Raw genomic sequence first — 6000 nt, forward strand, 5'->3', positions numbered from 1 at the left:
TCTCCTTTCTGTTACATGTAAGACAGCTGGTACAAATCCATGCAGAAATTTCTTGCCTGTGGCAATGCTAAAAATTGCTCCAATTTTATAATCTCTACAATGATAAACTTGATGTTTCTAGTTTACAGTCTACATTCTCAAGGACAAAACTGTTCTCAAATAGTCAATATTGACATACACAAAAATCTTTCTTTCCATCTTTTTTTTCTTGAAGAATGGAAAAGCTACACACTTGGAAGGAACCACCACACTTGGCTCATTGATTAGCTGTGCTGGCTCTATTGTACATGATTCTGAAAAAAACTATCACCCCATGACACAATCCCAGTGAAGGGAAACCTCCTTGCATATTTCTAGAGTATCAGTGGGGAGCTTTTGTGTCCCTAGGGTATCCATTCTAGATTAAAACCTAAAGGCAAACACACCATGTTGAGAGACCCCAGCATATGAGGGAAATATCACAAATAGGTGGTTCATGTAGTCGATCTCTCTTTGGTGAACCAAGGGATTATTCAACTGAAGAGGTTCCTTCCTATAAGACCCAAATCTCTAGGGTAAAAATCATATCTTCATTTCATGGTTTTCCTTCAATCTGAAACCCATATAAATCTAGACATATATAAATACTAGGCCCATAAATGCCACATCTGGGTTGTCTCCAACACATTGCCAGTATCAGGATAAGAAAGAAACTATTTTCTGTGGCACTTGAAATTCTTGAGTTAAGGACCCCCAAAGACGGAGTACTTCATATCCAGGTATTGAGATATTTCAACCTAATGAAGTTAGTTATTATTCCTGAACACCTCTTAGGTTGTAACTTGCCTGAAAGTTTAACTTGGGTCAGGTGAAGTGAAACAGAAATGTATTTATCGATTAGCAAATTTCCTTCTTCCCCTATACCCAGCTCTCTGACTCTCTCAGCAATAAGGTAGAAATGTTATGCTATTTACCATAGGCTTTCCCAGGAAAGAGAGAATCTGCTTAATGAATGTTGGGTAACAGTTTGGTTTGAATAGATTGCCTAAGCAAGAATCAATCTCTTAATTTTTCCTCGGACAAGTTAGGAGAGACCTAAAGGAAAATTGGCCTGTTGCCCCCAGATCTGTAGAACAATTACTTCCTTCCCCCCATCTCAGATGCCTCACGGCCATGCATCATGGCCTCAATAGTGAGCTAAGTGAAAACTCCTAACTCCCTTTCTGAATGATTAACAGATAGATGGGATATATTTTAATCTAAGACAGGTATTTATGACAGGAATAGGGTTTCCCTAGATGTTCTAATTAGAACAAATTCTCCACTTGTTTTTGTCTAAAAGTTGGACAGTAAACTTCCCAAGAAGACTCAAATTTTGTTTTACTCAGAATCTGGTAGTTCCATAGAAATGCGATGTGCATCTTGTAGAAATATGATTCAAGGTTTTTTTTTTTTAAGTTAATCCAATGATATTTTAAAACTCAACATACACACATAAATACACACATACACATGTGATATTGCAAATTGAACCTACTAGAAGTCCATTAATATTGGATAAACTCATGTTGGGTCTGATTCAACTTAAATCTTTCCTGTCAACTTAGTTTAATTGATGGTTTCCTGATAATAAAATGAGTTTTAAATATTATGATTTATGATTATTAATCTGGATGATTTGTTTTCATATTTTATGAACAAACAAAATAGATGAACATTTTGGAGACTAAAACTGAGATAAGAGTACAACTGTTCTCTGTAATTTTTTATTACAAATGTTCTGTTCATCCAAACAGTATTACAAACTTAATTTTATACATGTAAAATATCACACTAGTGCTTCACACCATGCTTCTTTAGATATATGAGATATGAGTATAGAGTGATATACATCCTAGAGTAGTTATAAAATGAAAGTAATAGTTGTATTATTTGAATATCTTTACTTTCAGGGCAATTCCCAAGTCTGTTATTTTATTTATTTCTTAGAATAAGGTAAGATTCCCAGTCTCATTTTATAGGTCATGGAAATGACAAAAATGTACTGACTAGGTCGCTAATAGATTGAAGTGAAAGCACAGGTTTTCAAATACTTCCCCAGGGACTATTCCATCTAGTCACTTGAAAAATTGACTTTCTAAAATAATTAGAGTCACAAAACTTAAATCCTCCCCCAGGGACCAAAGTTTCTGAAAACTAACTAGAGTTTTCGCCCTCTCTGGCAGCATTAACTTTTAATAGATCATGAAAGTTCTCCAGCCCACCTGCAAAAATGCTTCTGAAAAAGAAGCATTAACCACATAATCAATTTGTGGAACAGAGAGACGATGATGAGCTGAAGAGAAGAGAGAGAAGGGTAAGAGAAATACTTTTAATAAATAAGTAAAATTTAGTAAATATTTTAGTAAAATAAGGTCATTTATCTTCATTTATCTTGTAATAACATCTTGATTTACAGAAAGGGATGAGTTTGGGGTTGGGGTGTCAAGATTAGGGGGAAGGGAGGTAAGTGTGAATTACAGTGGTCAATCTAGACATAGCTGCCTGATGAGAAAACACTGACTTCTGCAATACTACCGTAGAATTATGAACTGTACAGTGTTGTCACATAGGCTCTATCTCATGCTAAAAGCTCAAATCATTGTTATCTCAAAGGGTAGAACTAAGATTTGATGGTGGGTCTAGAGTGAGCATTAAAAATGGGTTCCTGACTCCCAAATATTGGCCATATTGCATTGTCTTTCTCATCACTGAAGTAATATGAAATATTAATAAATACTGGGAAATGGTAAGTATGTCTGCTACGTAGGAAAATATGTTTATTGTACAAAATAACTTTTAAAAATTGAAGACATTCACCTTCAAGGAGAGGCAGCAAGTTTATTAAATACATCTGAGGACTCAGTGTAGGTACTTCATCTCCATTATTAAAGACAGAGAAACCATACTTTAAAAACTAGTACATTTCTTCAGGTTTCTAGAGGGGAAGAAAAGGTGCTAGAAATGCTTCAAAAATCACATTGAGAGTGACTGATATGAGGGATTCATGGCACTCTATTTACCAGTTAGGAGGAAACACAAATGATGCCTATTATATATTTCTTTATTTTAGTAGGAATGATATAATAACTCTAAAAATAATAATTTCTTTCAAAAAGCAGGCCAGTACTTGGAATTTCCAAGCACATTAGTTTCAGATAACAACTACTAAGGCCAAGTACTCAGGCTTAAGTCTCCTCTTGAATAGTGAATTTTTCATTTCACAGAGTTATAGTTTGGTTAGTGCTGTAGTGAATATCCAGTGAAGCCTTGAAAAATCCCTCATAATTGATTATCCCTATTCTCTCTAAAAAAACCAATTAAGCAATAAACAATGGCTTTTATCCCAAGATGACCCATTTTAATTTCTGACATCTACAAATATCACTTATTTTATATTGAGTCAATTATCTACCTCGTTAAATCTACCCATTGGTTTATCTTCAGTCATTTATATGATTTAATATGTATATATATAAATAAATTTGTTACATGTATATGTTGCTCCTAAATCCATGCTTTTGAATTTAAAATATATTGTGAACACCTTTCCATGTCAGCATGATAGAAATATTTCACCCTTTGAAGTGAATCCATAGTATTCCATGATTTGAGTATGTTGGTTTGTGTAATGAAACCCCCTCTTTTTTTTTCTTTATAATTTTTTTTAAGATTTTGTTTATTTATTCATGAGAGACACAGAGAGGCAGAGACACAGGCAGTGGGAGAAGCAGGCTCCATGCAGGAAGCCCAACGTGGGACACGATCCAGGGACTCCAGGATCACAACCTGGGCCGAAGGCAGGCGCTAAACCACCGAGCCACCCAGGGTTCCCTAATGAAACCCCTCTTGATAGATGTTTAGATTGTTCCCCTTTTTCCCTTTTGTTTTGTTTTGCTTTATTTCTTTCTTTCTATACTTACATAACTATTTTTTACATCGGTGCTTCTGAGACTCTTTGGTTAAGACTTTTGTATTAAAAGTTATTATTAGAAAAAAAAAAAAAAAGCTGCCAGTGTATATCTATGAAGAATGCAATGACCACTAACACAGTTTGATGCCACTGCCTTGATTAGTGGTAAGGTGTTAGCTATTTTATACATCTAGAGTTCTCATTTATCAAACAAGAACTTGTAAATTATCCAGCAGAGACCCCTGTTTGAATGAAATGCCCAAAGAGGGACACAGGATGTGGCAACTGTCCTGTGGAAACTAGAAGTCAGGTTACTAGGGCTTTCTATGCATTGCTCTACTTACTTACTTACAGTGATATACCTTTGATCTGTCCTTCTATTTTACCTCTAGAAGTTTGCCTTGCATCTGGAAAACAAGGTAATTTTCCTAGACTTCTCCAAATATTTAGTCTAATCAGCTAAAAGATATCACTACTAGCCTACCTCTTAGCTGCTCTTGCCTTAGGTTTCATGCATTTACTCTGTTCCAGCTAGACTCTGAACATGGCTCTTATCTAGCACTGCAGCTTAATTTTCAACTTGACTGCTCAGGGTTAAGTTGATCACTGGTCAGGGAATCGAGCAGAACTACTTGCATTTTCAAACATGTAAGAAATAAATTTACCAAAATTTTAAATGCGTGTCAAACTGTTTTACTTTACCTAAAGTTCATTGTTAAGATTAAATGTTTTATGAAAAATGTCTATTTTTCTTAAAGTATTGTTTTTCCTTCTCCAGTTGAGTTCTTAAAACGTGTCTCATAGATCTTACATCTAGTAACTTTTTCCCTCTTCTGTGAACTACCTCTTTGTACCAAATACTACTGTAGTGAGAGCCAGACTATTATATTTAGAACCCCCAGGAACTGCTGAGGTTTCCCTTACCTAGATAAGCAGTTTCCCTTCTGAAGCTTTATTGAGCACAGTTTCACTCATATTCCCCTTACCTTTCTATGTAGGTGTAGAGGACATTTTCTGGGCTCAAGTCACCTTCCTAGGACATCTCAGTTCTAGCAGGGACAGAAGATGGGCTCCACCTGCATATCAGAATGCCACTGGAAAAAGAGCAAATAGATGTGGCATTCCAGAGGAGGAATCAATCATTCACTAATCCACCAGATAGTAAATCTTTGACCAATAAATATTACACAAAACACTAAGCTGCATTTTGTAGGAAAAGTTGAGGAAAGATATGGTTCCTTTCCATAAGGACCTTACAATTTATTGTCAGAAAAATATGTATACTTTTGCAGGTAAATATATCTATGTGTGTTTGGCTAAGCAAATAGAAAAAGCAAAGAGTACCCACAGAAATAAACACTTATGAGTAAGTAAATAATAATAAACTAATTAGTCATTCATAACACATAGGTTAAGAGGTGATAGAGAGGGGAAGTTTCCAGATGAAGTCACCATTTGACTTCTTTTGACCTCCCCACCCCCAATGCTCACAAAATCTCTTGAGCTGGGCCATATATAGTTAGTCTTCCTTGGACCTTTCTCCCAGCAATATCCCTGCCTTTTTTTTTTTTTTTTTTTTTTTTTTTAATGAGGGAGAGGGAAAGAGAATCTCAAGCAGACTCCCTGCTGAGTGTGGACCCTGACTCAGGGCTTGATCTCAGGACTCTGAGATCATAACCTGAACTAAAACCAAGAGTCAGCTGCTTAACCTACTGCACCACCCAGGTACCCAGGCAGTAACATTCTTAAGGGAAAATGCAAGAAACTCCTGTTCTCTAGTTCCTTTTTCTCAACATCCCTGCCCTTTTTTTAAAAAAATTTATTTATTTATTTATTTATTTATTTATTTGAGAGGGAGAGAAAGAAAGTACAAGCAGGAGGAGGGGCAGAGAATTAGACTCACCATCGAGCAGGCAGCCCAACATGGGACTCAATCCCAGGACCCTGAGATCATGACCTGAGCTGAAGGCAGACACTTAACCAACTGAGCCACCCAGGAGCCCACCATCCCTGCTCTTGATCCTCAATATTTTACCTCATGAATGGGAAAAAGAGTCAAAGAATAGCAA

At 36.0% G+C, this 6000-nt stretch overlaps 1 long non-coding RNA gene across 3 annotated transcripts in view; it reads right to left on the reverse strand.

The window, feature by feature from the left end:
* Window positions 1–5026, reverse strand: part of LOC102153698 — a 223004-nt gene extending 217978 nt beyond the window's left edge. For all 3 annotated transcript variants that reach the window (XR_005380024.1, XR_005380021.1, XR_005380020.1), the window contains exon 1: window positions 4918–5026. This is a non-coding gene — a long non-coding RNA (uncharacterized LOC102153698). The remainder of the gene's footprint in view (window positions 1–4917) is intronic.
* Window positions 5027–6000: the final 974 nt, after the last annotated feature.

The sequence above is a fragment of the Canis lupus genome, chromosome 27, assembly GCF_011100685.1.
Source record: "Canis lupus familiaris isolate Mischka breed German Shepherd chromosome 27, alternate assembly UU_Cfam_GSD_1.0, whole genome shotgun sequence".
Classification (NCBI taxonomy): domain Eukaryota; kingdom Metazoa; phylum Chordata; class Mammalia; order Carnivora; family Canidae; genus Canis; species Canis lupus.